The following is a 16,838-nucleotide window of genomic DNA, read 5'->3' as shown; positions in this document are numbered from 1 at the left end:
AAAAAAAAAAAAAAAAAAAAAAAAAAGAAAAACAAAACAAAACAAAAAAGCAAACACATACACAGACACACACACACAGAAATAAAAGCATATCTATATGGACTCTAAAGGAGACTTAACTGGTTATTAGAGGTAAACATAGCTATTTGTTGGTAGTAAGTGAATAAATGCTTGGTTGTTACTTAAAAAAAAAAAAAAAAAAACATAGCTATTTGACCAGTTTATATTTTAATAATATACTGAATATATTAAATCTTCAAATTAATTTTCACTACTGTAGAAATTGGTTAAATTTCACTTGGAGATAAATACAAAAAACTGCCTTAGTAAATTGGTGCATAATCCCACTAGATATTGGTTACCTAGATAAAATGTAATCATTACAGCAGAGAAAATTTAAATTAGATAGTAAATGGTACCTTTGAAAACACGTAAGTCAGGCAACATCTTTATTCCTGATTTATCTTATTTTTACCATTGTCTGTGCTTATTACATTTAAATAAGTTATTTCAAACACACACACAAACACACACACACACACACACACACACACACACACACACACACACATTTTTCCTCTAGATCTTTTCCTTTCTCATCAAGGTCATATCCCTTATAATATCTGCAATTAACTTATTTTCTTCTTTCCCTTGCTGCAAATTGAAAACTCAGGAGTTTAGCAACTTTGGCTGCCTTGTTTGGCACTATAATGCCAGCACATGGCAGACATATTAGCCATGCAGTACATATTTATTCCAGGGATAAATCATCGCTAACTTTGCATTAATTGCTCATTAAAATTAGAAATCACTCAATGCGGCCGGACGTGGCGGCACACACCTGTAATCCTAGCACTTTGGGAGGTCGAGGCGGGCAGATTTCCTGAGCTCAGGAGCTCGAGACCGGCCTGGGCAATATGGTGAAACCCCGCCTCTACTAAAATAAAAATTTTAAAAAAATTACTCAGACATGGCGGCGTGCGCCTGAAGTCCCAGCTACTCGGGAGGCTGAGGCAGGAGAATTGCTTGAACCTGGGAGGTGGAAGTTGCAGTGAGTCAAGATGGTGCCACTGCACTCCAACCTAGGGACAGAGTGAGACTCCGTCTCAAAACAAAACAAAACAAAACACACACAAAATGCGAAAGAAAAAAGAAATCACTCAATGTTTTTATCTATTTATTTATTTATGAATTAAGATATGCTTTCTTGAGTTCTAGAGAAGGGGTGACATGATAGCCTGGGGACTGGGAATTCAACGGAATGTTTATTCCATGTGTAAGTAACGTCTGCTGTGTATTTAGTAAAGAGAGAAAAGACGTTTCAAACTGCTACAGTAATTTTTTTTTTTACTATATTGGTATAGTACTTGTCACATTAATGAAATGAATGTGTTTTAAAACATTTGATTTCAGGGCAGAACTGTAACTAGTTTATTTCTGTATTTGTGGGATCTGTATCTATAGTTCATGGTATATAGTAGATGTTTAATACAGTAGCTACTGATGGCAAAAAGTTAAAATTATAAAATAAAATAAATATAGTGTAGCTACCTAATAAATGCTTATTTGAGGATGAAAGAAAGGGAGACCCTTAGACAAGTAATAATGAATGAATAAAGATATGAAAGAATGGGAAGCTGTAGATACACGGCTATTAGTTCCAGTCAATTGATGGACCATGAGAGCTACATTTTTCTGTACTAAAGCACCTTTTCACAGGTAGAAAAACCATATTTTACATAAATAAAAGAATGACAATTATTGTCATGTCCTTATTTAATTAGACCTGATTTTCATCTCTATGTCATAAATGGAAATGAAAGTAAGTTTACACAGAAAAACAGCCAGCAGGGAACTACAAAGTGTAACTAAGAAAATCATAGCAATTATATGGAGAAACTGTATCTCAAAAATGTTTGCCTTAGGGGATCAAAGGCTTATTTCTCTCATTTGAAGTCTACAAAAGTTAATTTCCCTTATGTATCTCTTTGTAAAACGGATATTTCCTTGCCTTTAAAGACTTATATTTTACATATTTCCCTGAACTATGCAGATTGTGAAGATAGATTGGTGTTTGTGTCAGCATGCCTACAATTTAAAAAATTGTTTAAAAGTCAACAAATGAAGCTTTATAATTAGTATTTTAATGTTATTTCTGGTATGTGGTAGAAGGATGGTCTCGCTATAAAACATACTCCAAGAACCTAGACATAAAATAGTTCTCATTGAGAGAATATATCTAAAACAAAGAAACTTGATACAAAACTCTGATCTATATATACCCTTTAAGAGTCATGGCCTAGGTCTCTATGCTACACCTTGTCACAACCCTGCCTTTCCCCATTGACCTGACACAAGATACATCAGTTTACTTGGTGGTTAGTAAACTGATGTCAAAGACTGAAAGTGTCAGAAGCAAAAATGACAATGAGCACTTTCAAAAAAAAAGACACTCGGGCAACAAGTTTTAATTATTGTCATTTTCAATGTAGCCATGAGACTCTTAGCGTGATGTGAGCACATACTCAATTTTTTAAGTACAGTATATTTTTCTTAGTAAGTATCTACCCTGTCTGCAAGGAGCAAATGAGTTGGTTATAAAGTTTTACCCAGATCCTTGTTATAAGTTCTCAGTTATAAATTGAGCTTCTGACTTTATATATGTCTCTTACACTTGATTTTGGCCAAAAGGACTGGAGTGATTCTCACGCACATGGGTCATGAACAACACTTAGAGGAGTGCTGCCTTAAAGCACCAACATCATCTTCCATAACTGGAGCTGAAGTATAATCACATTATTAACACATATTTTGTTTAAGGGAAAATTACTGCATGAGATGATTTCATTTTTCATTCCATGCAGACCATTTTATGGGATGTCAATGCAATCTTATAGGTTGACACTAATAAATACCATGCTCCATAAATACCACTCCACACATTGCTAGTTTTCTTGAAAAGACAATTAGTCCCCATAAAAGATACAGATTTTACTATTTTGCAGATGTAGATTTAAATACTAGTAGCTAGCTATCCAATTAATGCTCCATAAACACTATTCGTAAACATCTGCAATTCTCTTAAACTGTGATTCTCAATGACAATTGAATATTAGCATTCTGCCTGAGGAACTTTTAAAATATTGATGCCAGCACTTTATTCTAAGATGTTTGTATTTAAATGATCTGACCACCCATAACAGAGTCACTTAGACAGATTTTATTTAAGAAAATGAAACAGTTCTAATATGCAGCCAATTTTGAGAATTACAGTTTTAAACAACAACATTTTAAAAGTACCACTGAATAATTGTACTTCTTAAGTCATTAAGATAGAATCTCAAATAGAGTTGAGTCCTCTGATCCTCACCCCACCTCTTTTCATTGTTCTTTTGTTTTTTAGTTCTCCTTCGCTTCTTCTATGATGCTTCCTACTCCTCTTTCCTATCTTAGACTCTACTCCTTCCAATTTCTGTGCGCCACCAATTATTCCATTCTTTGACTGCAATAATCTCTCTCTACTGACTAATTCCTTCCCTTTGCCCAATTAACATGCTTAACATCCCCAGGTACTGGTCTAGTCACTACTCCCAGATATAATTCTTCATGCTTTTATCCCCCTCTGATTATTTTCCTTATCAACAAAAATGTATCAATCTCAGTGCCTGCATACATATATTGATCTATATCTATCTCTATATTTATATTTGTATTTACCTATCTTATGTATAATATAACCTGAGTTTAACTCACATCACACCACTAAAATCATATAAAATTATATATCCCATCAGTCTATTTCTACATGTCAAACTCAAAAGTCCTTGATCTTGGTAAAACTCTCAACTATACCCTTTTATGAATAACGTCCCTGGTTTCTATCCTACTTCTTTGTTAACTGAGAGATGTTACTGACCCCTTGTTCAATTATCACTCTAAAAATTAACGTTCTTCAAATACCTATATATTCTTCTTTTCTTTTTCATCTATTCTCAAGTTTTCAATCATCACCTCTATGTATACTTGTCTGCCAAAGTTAAATGCCCTGCGATGACCTCTTTCCCAAGCAGCAAATTGACATTCCAGATATCAGCTGGACATGACAAAGTGGATCTTTCACAAACACTTCACATTGGACATATCCTAAAATACATTAATCCATTGTCTTTATTTTAATAAACAAACAGACTCAAAACATGCATCTAGTTGTGTTGGAGGCAGCTATATTGTGATGCGCACCATTAATCTTTAAGCTTCACAGGCAGCAGGGTAGGCACCTTGCAGTCTTGTTTGTTTTCCCTCTGCTTTACCTGCCTACATCCAAACTATTGTTCAGTTTAGGCAATTCCTATTTTAAAAAGTATTTGCAGATCATCATTTCCTCTTTTTTTGTTAAAGATTTTGTTTTCTGAGCAGTTTTAGGTACACAGCAAAATTGAGAGGAAGATACAGTGATTTCCCAGGTACTCGCTGTCCCCACAGATGCATACCTGCCTCATTATTAACACTCCATACCAAAGTGATATATTTGCTACAATTAATGAACTTACATTCACACATCCTTATCATCCAAAGTCTGTACTTTACATTAGGATTCACTCTCGGTGTTTCATGTTATGGTCTTGTACTAATGACGTATACCCACCATTGTAGTACCACACAGAGGAGTTTCACGGCCCTAAAAAACCTGGGCTCTGCCTATGCTTCCCTCCCCCTTGCTTCCTTCCTTCCCCTGACAATCATTGATCTCTCTACTGTCTCATAGTTTTGCCTTTTCCAGGATAGCGTATATTTGGAATCATAAGGTATGTAGCCTTTTCCAACTGGCTTATTTCATTTAGTATTACGTACTTTAGATTCCTTCATTTCTTTTCATAACTTAATAGCCCATATCTTTTTAGTGCTGTATATTATCCCATTATCTAGATGTATCACAGTTTATTCATTCTTCCATGAAAGAGTATTTTGGTTCCTTTCAAGTTTTGGCCATTATTAATAAAGCTGCTGTAATCACCCATGCTAAGTTTTTTTTTGCTTGGACATAAATTTTCAACTCCTTTTGGTAAATACCAAGGAGTGTGATTGCTGGATCATATAGAATGAATATGGATATCGTTGTTAGAAACTGCGAAGCTGTCTTCTAAGGTGACTCTACTAGTTGGCATTCCCATTTCCACAACCAATTCCTTTTCCATGCCTATGTGCTGCCATAATTTAGGCTACTACAGTAGACTATGTTGGGCAATATGGCTATTTCTACAGATTTCCTACCACACTGTTCCAGATGATTACTCTGAAACTGAGTCAGAACAGATCCTCACCCTCCTGGAAAACCTACCAATGGAAGGAACAAAGCTCCACACATACAGTCAAGGACATCTATGTAATACTATTAAATATATTTGTTTCATCTCCTGCTGCATCCCTTCATATTGTGGATCTTGAGGATATATAGAATTTTGTTTTATTTGTTTTTAGCATGGAATATTCTTCCTATTCTATAACTGTTGAGAGCTCTCTCAGGTTGAAGGTTTGATCCAAGTTGTATCTTTAAAAAAATTCTTTAACACATAGGACAATTGTTATCTCTTTAATACGGGCTTTATTTTCCTAGCAAGTCAAAATTAATTGCTTCCACATACCAGCTATCACCTCTATCTCCTACATGTTTTACTGTGGCGTGCATTAAGGCTAGCTTTTACATGTCTGTCTCCCCTACTGACCTGTAAATTCCTTTAAGACAAAATTTTTTAATGATCTAACCACCAGTGGTCAGTATAATGACTTACACACAGTAGGGATTCAGTTAATGTCCATAGAATTTAATTCCCTCGACTAATCTACCCTCAATAAGTTTAGAAAACACCTCATTCTAGATATATGCTCTATTTGGCTTAAGAATTCTATCCCACACTAAGTATCATCTCACATAGTCCTTTCCCGAGATGATCTCTAACTTAACAGCTTTAGCCAAGCTACTCCTTCCTGCTCTTAAATTGAAAATATTTTAATATCTTAGTTATGCTATATCATAGGTCATTGAATATTAGGACTGAAAAAAACTTTGATCATAATTATTTTTCATAGTCTAATTTTATAGAAAAATGTGAGTTAATATAATGATAGATGACTGTTCCAAATTAACGAGGGTTTTAAGTGACAGAGATGATGTGGAATCCAACTTAAAGACAATAGAATTGGGAGGCAGGCTAGCTAGTTGCATGTCTTTCTGCCACTTTGTACTATTACATGACATAACCTTCTGAACCTCAGTTTTCCAGTCTTTAAAATGGTAATAATAATAGTATCAACCTCGCAAGAGTGTTGCGATTATTAAACTAATTATATAAACTACTATCATATGTATGCTTAGCAAATGCTGCATATGTGGTAACTTGCTACTGTTGTACCATTCTCATAAATTATGTAAAGCACTTAGGATTATTTATTAATATTTGTTACCTTATCTGTGTATATCTCTGTGTGTCGTGTGTTATTTAGTGCTCTGTGGAGGATACATGTATGTAACAAAATTACATATTAAATTCTGTTTTTATAATTTCAAATATTCAAGTTTAAGATAAAACTATGTAGTATTTTAGTGTCTCTTGACAATTTATTTCACACAAGATTGGGAGGGTTCACACTGGTATGGCCGTAGATGACAATTTGTTTCAAATAATGATTTTGTTTTCTTTGGTTTGTGTGTATGTCATGATTAAAGTTTGAGGGTTATATTTACTTAAGGTCTTGGTGGAGTTCAATATTTCAGCAAATACCATATAAAGACTTGATGAGCAAAGCTTACAAAAATATAGACCTATTTTTTACATTAATACACAATTTTAATTTATTTTTGATATTTGAAACATTTCATTTTTTTCTAAAGACCATTCCATTTCTTGGCTAAATCTATTTGTATTAGAATTGAAATATATACACCAACATGTAATTCTGAACTTATACAGGTTATTCACTCATGCTGAGAACTTTAATCGAATTTCAAGTTTGATTACACTATCTGAATTGTTTTCAGATGGATTATATTCCCCATCTAAGAAACTAGCACGACCTCAGGAGGCTGAAGCGGGAGAATCTCTTGAACCCGGGAGGTGGAGGTTGCAGTGAGCCGAGGTCGGGCCATTGCACTCCCAGCTGGGTGACAGAATGAGACTTTCTCAAAAAAACAAAGAAAAGAAAAGAAAAGAAAAGAAAATAGCAACACCTTCCATTTGGTTGGAAAAAGTTATTCTTGACACATTCTCATTTACTCCCATCTCCAATCTATTATCAACTCCTATCAATTTTTCCTCATATACTTATTTACTACATCTACCTGTATTTCTTTCACAGCCACCATCAACTTTCACCTAAACCCGTGAAATGTCCTTGTTTGAGTATTATTTATGTCTCCTCTCTCCCTCTTCTTCATTCATTAGCCAGTGAGATCACATCAAATAATTAGCATGCTTGACCCTTTCAATGGTTTTCTACTGCTATAAAAATAAAGTTCATAATCTGTATCCTGTATTACTGGATTAGTGTTCAATTTCTTCACGTAGCATTTTACCCCTCTCTTATCTGTTATGATGCTCCCACTGTGAGGGGATAACTTTTATTCATACGCTTTCCATCTTTTAGGTCTTAATTTGAATGCCACTTCCTCAAAGAAGCCTTCTATGATTTCCTTTTCTCAGTGTTACCTCTTTATTATCTTGGAGCATCCTGATTTCTCCTTCACAGCACATTTCAAAATTTATAATTATATGGTTAAACTATCTGTTTCCCTCACTTAATTATAGGCTCAAATGGAGTAAAATTATTGTCAATTTTTTTTGCGTACTTTTCTTCTTTTTCCATCACTACTGTATGCCTAACATCTTACCCAGTCCCAGCACATTGACCTTTAATAAATATTTGTTAAATGAATAAATGGATAAAAATAACTAGTCGATGTAGGAAAAATGTGTATTAGGAATTTATGTATGAATCATGGGGAATTACTTATATTTCAGGTTAATTCATTTTTAAAATTTTACGAAGTAAAATATTTTAAACTACAGTTATATTAGTATCCCTAGAACATAGTACTTCCAAACTGGATTACTCAGAGAATCATTTCAAAAAGGCCCTTGAGATGCTAAACTGACTGAAAACGTAGGTCAATTATATATGATTTTAAAGAGGCAAAGTTGATTAACACATTTACTTGAAATTTATTCATTGTGTAGAGCATTTGAAGTATTGGGCACGATGTCAAATCATAAGAAATAAAGAAACTATCAACATATAGTTTATGACCTTGAGTAATCACTAGACTACTAATGAAGAAAGGCAAACTATATTTTGGTTTTATAATACATGACAAATATCATCAAATTCAAGATTATTTAGTGTTTAGCACATATTTCAGTATATCTTAAAACTGTAGGGGCTGTGTAGTCTACAGTAAGCTTTTCCATTTTATAAATTTGGAGAAAATGCTAATGCTAGCATTATAGTAATCACAATTCCCTGCATTTTGAATTTGTATAACTGAAAAAGAATATTTAGGTTTTATATTATTTTCAGACATTACCCCTTTCCGTAATATATTTAACAGTACAGCTTTTTAAAGAAAACTTATTTGTAAACACGATTATTTACTTTAATATTTATCTGTCATTTTTTTGTCAAGTGAAAGTTACCCAATTCCATGGTCCAATTTCAATAATTAATGCTTAGGTGCTTGCATTTTTTTTTTTTTTTTTTTTGAGATGGAGTCTTGCTGTGTTGCCCAGGCTGGAGTGTAGTGGCACGATCTCCACTTACTGCAAGCTCTGCCTCCCGGGTTCACGCCATTCTCCTGCCTCAGCCTCCTGTGTAGCTGGGACTACAGGCGCCCGCCACTGCGCCCGGCTAATTTTTTGTATTTTTAGTAGAGACAGGGTTTCACCATCACTGTGTTAGCCAGGATGGTCTCAATCTCCTGACCTCGTGATCCACCTGTCTCAGCCTCCCAAAGTGCTGGGATTACAGGCATGAGCCACCGCACCCGGCCTGGTGTTTGCATTTTTTATGAAGCTTTTGCTTATTTAGATGTGATTGTTTTTACAATCATGTAAATTGTGTATTTTTAATTTTTACAATATTTACGCTCATACTTATGGTTCTATATATTGCTGGTTTACTAGATATTTGACTTGAAATTTGATATTGCTCTAGAAGAAACAAAATGTACAATATATTTTATGCTATTTTCTTTATTATGTGTCCTATCCTGAGATAAATAAAACATTTCCTTGATCAGTTTTCGCTTTTATTCACCTGTTGTTCTGCAAAAGAGCTCACTTTCTTTTCAGCTTTCTCTGGTAGTAAATTTTGTTATAATGTCCAAGCATAGTCATCTGAATAAAATCAACATAGTTGGATATTGAGATATTTCAAATATAAGGGATCTTAGGGGAGAAAAAGAACATTTAAATAGAGCAGTAGGGATTTCTTAAAACCCTAGTACACTTGCTCATCCAGTTTGGCAAAGGAAACAAACAAGCAAAAGCACTATTGTGCAAGTCCTAAGATATGTATGTTGCATGTTGTATTACTTTCTTGGCTAGATTATAATTTAATCTACACAGATTTTTAGGTGATTCACTTAGTACTAAACTAAGTGCTCTGAAAAATACATAGAATGAATAAGGCACAGCCCTAATCCTCAGGAAGTTGACCATATTTGGCAAGAAATAATCTGTCTTCACAGATTTTTAGGTGATTCTTACTAAACTAAGTGCTCTGAAAAATACATAGAATGAATAAGGCACAGTCGTAATCCTCAAGAAGTTGACCGTATTTGGCAAGAAATAATCCTTCTTCACAGCGAAATAATCAGAAAATGTCGCAATTATTGAATGTTAAATTTGATGAGCAAGACTAAGAGCACTAACGAGAATTCATCAAAAGTGAGTGGGGATGATGATCTGTTAGAGCTTCATGAATCTCTCAAGATGTTTAGTACTCAGATAGGCAGGTGAAGATAATATGATGCTGAAGATGAAATGATATGGCCAAAGGCATGAGGCCTTAAAGATACAAATTTGACTACCATTGGAGAGAAGAGGAACTGAATGCTAAAAGATTTGCTTTTCTTTCACTAAGCCAAATATATGTTGGTTTATTCTCCCAGCTCCTTGGTCATGACAGGCTTTTCTGTACCTTTGTAATGTATTTTTATGTTTCTATAACAGCATTTCAATTAAAGGTAAGTTTCTCTCTCATCTCCTTTCCTAGAGCACCTGCTGTTTGACAGAAGTTATTCTTTCTGTTTCTTTTCCGCTCTTCATTTTTCAGAGTCAGACATTTGGTACAAATTAAGGTCTGAATAAATGGATGCAATTATTTATAAATTAATTTAAGATGGCTACCTTGCATAGTAGAGTAGTTTAGATTTGGCATTGTATACAATATGAGATTTCTTGAAGAAGTATGAAAGACTAGGTCCTTAAATTAATGAATTAAAGCTAATGAGATGGAAATTGATAGAAGTCAACTTTGAGGAAATCTTTTTTTGAGAGTATAAGTTGAGCATGAGAGAATTTGATAGCATTAGAGCACTTAAGGTTCCAGTTTCCAGTCTCAGAGTTTGAGTAATTAGAACCAATGAACCTTTACAAAAGGATCACAAAGTTGCTGCAGAAAAGAAACAAGCCCTTTAAATAATCAGGCAGTGAGAAGAAATGCTTTAAAGTCATCTTCTTTTGTTTTATTTCTTGGCTTTTATTGGGAAGAAAATGCATAAATGGAAGATTCATCTTCAGTGACAATTATTCATTCATATAAATATCTAATGATCATGTTATTATTAATGTTGTCAATATCTTTTTCCAAATTATACACCCAAAGTGATAAATTTGCCAACCACCTACTCTACTGAGGTGCCCATTATATTGGATTATTCTAGGATGTGCTTGAGAGAGGGTGGAAAACTGGGAGCCTGTTATGCTTTTTAGCTTTAAAGAATCACTCATTCACATTAAGACCAGAGATAATAAATCTGAAAATAAATACTTTTACAATGCCTAATTTGCTGGACCGGCAGGAGTTATTGAAGAACTTCCTGAATTTTATTGACACATGAAGAAATCAACAAACATAAAAGCAAACCCATTATATCATTTTCCCATCAGAAATCACACTGAATAGTGAATTTCCAGTGATATTTTAATGAGCAGCAGCCTTAAGTTCAGACTGAATGCCAACCTGGAGAGACTCAGTGGACCTCACACAGCTCCAATTTGATTTAGCTTTAAATAAGGATAATAGACAGGCAATAATATAGCTTTTATGGCAATAGCATAGTAGAAGTCTTATAACCTTTAGATATAATATCTTATGTCTTCTAAGTCATCTGCACTCAGTATGTGTTACCCACTTGCTACACATTTCTGAGGAATCTTAAAATTTTGTTGCACTAACTTCTATAATATCTAGTGCATTAAAAATAGACATTAAAACACTATCACCAGAGCATATTTCATACAGTAAGAAGTTGGAATTCCCTCTACAAAGCAAATTAACAACCATAGATAGATTCACCTAAATGTTCTGACATTTCTTAAACATTTGAAAGACTATTTTTTTCCACTTATCATCTATTACTTCTGCCTTTTTATAAGTGTTGATAGAGACGTTGAACTGGGTATATTACTTTACAGATGTAGATTCAATTCTTTCTCTGGCAAATCTTTCTACATAAGGATTACCTAGCTTGTAAGTTTTATGTTGCTTGTTCAAATAATCTTTCTGTCCTAGAGATCAATATGCACTCAAACTTCATTTTTATCTAACTACATAAATGAATTTAAAAATCCTTATTACACGATAGAGCTGAGACAGAGAGATGAAATATTTAACACAGCACACTTTAATACCACCATATTGTTTTCTCAATTTTCCTAGCAAAAAATAGACTTTTCCTATATATCATGCATTTTACATTATCAGAGTAGTCATTAGATACTCTTTCTCAGACAATTCTGCATCTGGTCTGATAGCATAACCATAAACCATCCCTTAGGAATAAACTTTCACTTGCAAAAGCTTCTGCATATGAATGCAGCACACCAGTCACTTTTCTTTTATAAAGCAATGCATTATTGATTCTTAGGCTGTCCAAACCTCACCAAAGGTACCATGAGGAAGATAAGTTTGTTTCCTAGTTCATAGAAGTATGACTGTGATAGAAGATTGATAATGCCTATACTTATAAATGACATCTTGGTATAGTTTAGATTGTCCATAGTTCCCAGAGTTATGTCCCTCCTGAATTGATCTTCTAGTATAGCCAACTAGAACCATTTAAATACATCAAAATTTATTATGATAATTGTTTCAGTAATCATTGATTACTCAGTAATCATTCCTGAATAATGCCAAGTTATTGAAAAAGAATGTTCCCTACTTTGTTTATTTGGGTTAATATGTTTGCCTAAAAGCCATCTCTAGTTGATTCAATAAACTAATTTATTGAACTTAAAATCCCTCTTAGTACTTTATGTCCAGTGTTGATTAAGGTGACTCAAGGATTGTTCTGGTTTTGGTTTGGCTCTGTGTCCCCACACAAATCTCACCTTGAGTTGTGAACCTTAGTATTGCAGGAGGGGCCTAGTTGGAGGTAATTGGATCATGGAGGCAAATTTCTCCCATGCTGTTCTCATGATAGTGAGTGACTTCTCATGAGATCTGATGGTTTAAAAGTGTATGGCACTTCCCCTCTCGCTCTCTCTCTCTCCTGCTGCCATGGGAAAAAGGTGCTTCCTTATCCTTTGCCTTCTGTGATAATTGTAAGTTTCCTGAGACCTCCCAGTCATGCTTCCTGTTAATCCTGTGGAACTGTGAGTCAATTAAACCTCTTTTCTTCATAAATTACCCAGTCTGAGGTAGTTCTTTATAGCAGTGTGAAAATAGACTAATACATTTCATCTAAGTATATATGATATGGATATTATTAAATTATATTGTGTGTATACAGAAGTATTGTTTCTCCCAGAAGCTTGTAGATTAGGCATATTCTACTTCTAGGTGAAGTTCAACCTGAGTGTGCAAAAGGATCCCTGTAATTGCCCTTGAGAATTTCTAGGAACAAATCATCAGTGATATGGGATCACCATGTAACCTTACTATTTACCTTCTTGTTTACAATTCTGATTCCATAAACATTTGTTTATATTTCATCCAACTCTTAACCACATCTGGTGAGGCAAAAAAGAAAAAATAGACTCTGGCATACTAGGAAACCACCAAAGAATGCCTTAAGTGATGTCATTGTTACGCATAGCTATACATGTATAAGCTATGGCTGCTGCCAGCCACTGCGTTATCAGATAAGGTCAAAGTTAGAATTTAACTCAAGGCTTCAAATGTAAAATTAGGATAAGTATAACCAACAATAAAAGGCCCAAGTGATACAATCCTATCTCATATTCTGGCATGTCATAAGGAGACATTAACCCCAAATGATCCCAGAAGAGTTCTCAAGTATATCTTGTACCTTGATTTGTGCCACATCTGTGAAATTCTCCAGCATTGGCTATTAATCATTACCACATCTGAAAGGAGCTGCTAAGAAGATTATACTGTTGCTATGAAATGTTCTCTCAGAGGAAAATATGAAGGTATCTTATTTTGAAATCTTTGTTTGCATGCTGTCCATTCTATATTCCACAATTTCACCTTCTCTTCTATTTATTACTTTTCTTAACTCAGACAGCCTTTCATAGTTGGATTTGCTCATTAAATTCTGCTTTTCATCCATGGGTCTGGCTTTTGTTTGCTTGCCAGAGCTTTCACACCTGTCCATTCCTAGGAGGAAGAAGTAGGTTTACAAAGGTAGCATGGAGTTCATGGAGCTGATAGTTAAGTCTCTGAAAGCAGAGGAACATACAATGGTTTAAAAGAGAAAGAAATAAACAAATAATCGAGACCTAAACTTTGTAAAATGCATAAAAAGGCAGAAAGTTAGTCAAATGATGAAACAATACATGAACAAGTAGCCTGAATAGCATTCTATAATGTACCAGAAAAAAAAAAATGGATAAAGATCATTCAAAGGATCAGATGTGTGGGTAGAATTTTATTTGTTATTTTCAATAACTTTATTAAGGTATAATCGACATGTCCTCATATATGTATGTTACCAAAACATCAAGGGTTTTGTCTAGGTCCTGCTGCTTGCTTCACAAAACGCCAATTGCTGAGACAACAAATATTGCCAGAGAAGAAAGCTTTAATCAGCTGCTGCAGCTGAGGAGAACAGGAGATAAAGTCTCAAATCCATCTCCCCAAATGATTAAAATTAGAGGTTTATATAACAGGGAAAATACATGTGCAAAACAAATATTAAGGAAAGGTAAGGAAGAGGAATTGGTAAACTGGAATTATGATCCGTGGATGAAAGGTCTGGCATCTCATTTTCTGGATACAGTTATCTGGTGAGTTTCAGTTCCTTGATTTCTAGGAGGGTTGAGGGTTAGTTTCCCGAGGAAGAAACTCAGATGAGACAAATGAAAGTTTCAAGCTTCAAGACAGGGTGTGGTTGGGGGGTGGGGTGTCAATTTCCGTGTTTATCCAAAAAACAGTAAACATCAGTTCCATGAAAGAGTTGGGCTGGTTTTAGTAAATTTAGATGGTAGGGCAACAATGACCACAATCTAGTACTATATATTTCTTTCTCTTCCAAAATTTCCATCACCCCAAAACTTTACTCATGACTGCTTGTAGTCAATACTCACTCCCATTTCCAGCTCTAGACACCCTCTGTTTTGGTTTCTGCCTCTAAAAGTTTTCCTTGTCTAGGAATTAAAAAAATATGGAGTCCCATAGTTTGTATCTTTTACTTTTATTTTGCCTGGCTTTTTAAATAGCATAATGTTTATGTAGTTCATCTATGCTGCGGCATGAATCAATGCTATATATCCATTTATTTGAATTACTGAATAGAATCCATCATGTGAAAACACATTCTGCTTATCTGTTCACCAGTTGATGAGCCTTTCAGTTGTTTCCAGTTTAATATGACTGTGAATATTCTATACAAGTCTCTTTTTGGAAATATATATACACACACACACTCAAATATATATTTATTTTTCTGTTTGTTATATATAGACACCTAGTACAAAAGTGCTAAATTACATGGTAAATATACACTTTTTAAATCAACTGTATTTTGCTTTTTAATAACAGTGGCCTGTACCATTTTATCACCCACTACATCCTCTCTGATAGTACTACTGTCAATTCATTTGTTAATGCCATTATACAGATGCTTATTAGTATCTCGTTGTGATTTTAATTTGTGTTTCCTTAATGACAAATTAATTTGAGATACTCTCATGTGCTTATTAGCCATTTGTTGATCTTCTTTGGTGGAATATCGATTCAAATCTTTCACTCATTTACAAAATTTGTGTTGTTTTCTTAGTACCGATTGGTAAGTATTCTCTATAAATCATAAATACAAGTCATTTGTCAGATATATGATCTGCAAATATTTTGCAAATACATTATCTGTATTTTATGTATCATGTTCTTATGTTTTTGGTAGAGAAAAGGCTTTTAATTTTGAAGAAGTTTAATTTTTTTTATTGTATCATACTTTTACTGTTATATTTAAGAAACCTTTGCCAACCAAATTCACAAAGATTTTCTCCTATATTCTACGAATATTCACAGTGTAGCTTTCACCTTTAAGTCTGTGATACATTTTGAGTTAATTTTACATATGCTGTGAGGTAAATATCTTCATTTTTGTTTTTACAGTATTTTCCCCTTGTCCTCAGTTTTGCTTTCCATGGTTTCTGTTACTTTTGGTCAACTACACTCTGAGAACATTAAATGGAAAATTCTAGAAATCAACAATTCCAAAGTTTTAAATTATGTTCTATTTTCAGTAGTGTGATGAAATCTTGAGGTGTACTACTCTGTCCCCAGCTGGGGGGCGTGAATCATCCTTTTTTCCAGCATCTCCATGACATCTATACTCCCTGCCCATGAGTCACTTAGAAGCTATCTCTGTTAGATTACCTGTGGTGGTACCCTTATTTTACATAACAATGATCCCAAAGCACAGGAGTAGTGATTCTGGCAATTCATATATATCAGAAGCTATGAAAGTACTTCCTTTAAGTGAAAAGGTGAAAGTTATCATATTAATAAAAAATATTATATGCTGCGGTTGCTAATATCTATGAATATCTTTGAATCCTCTATCCATGAAATTTTGAAGAAGAAAAAACAAAGTAATGCTCATTTAAATATTTCCCTCAAATTGAGTCTGTCCTCTCTTGATGGAAATATTTACTAATTAATTGATCTGTATTTTTATTACTTATTGAGTAATTCAATATTATTTCTATACAGGGGCAACTCTACCACTTTCAAGCAATATCTTTGCCTATCATAATGAATAATTATATATTACATTATTGTATTAATGATTACATGATATCTCATACCAAGATCTCAAAGCACAATAATCCTAGAAAAATAATCAAAAAGCAAACCAAGAAGAGTAGTTAACAATAAAACTATTTTATATAATAGTTATGGTTCTTATGGTTGAAAGACATAATTTCAAAATAAATTAGCATTTAAAAATATGTTAATTTTTTATCTATCCAAAAGTGGTGAATTTGGCTTCAGGCATAAACAGAAACCATGTCATGAGTGATGTTTTCTGCTTATTTCTTGACATTTCTTCTTCTGTGTGGGTCTCAGTCTTAGGTACATCCAATGAAGACCAGAAAACCAGCAGAAACATCAGATATTAATTTAAGAGTTTAGTTCTAGAGGAAGAAAAAAAA

General features: G+C 33.9%; 1 protein-coding gene across 1 annotated transcript in view; it reads left to right on the top strand.

Moving 5' to 3' along the window:
* PCDH15 (protocadherin related 15) overlaps positions 1-16,838 on the top strand; it is a 591,153-nt gene that overhangs the window by 214,654 nt on the left and 359,661 nt on the right. The gene's annotated exons all lie outside the window — the stretch shown is intronic.

This window comes from Rhinopithecus bieti, unplaced genomic scaffold (genome assembly GCF_001698545.2).
Source record: "Rhinopithecus bieti isolate Rb0 unplaced genomic scaffold, ASM169854v2 scaffold_61957, whole genome shotgun sequence".
In the NCBI taxonomy this organism is placed as follows: domain Eukaryota; kingdom Metazoa; phylum Chordata; class Mammalia; order Primates; family Cercopithecidae; genus Rhinopithecus; species Rhinopithecus bieti.
The sequence above is the reverse complement of the archived record's forward strand: the minus strand, read 5'-3'. Positions and strand labels throughout refer to the sequence as shown.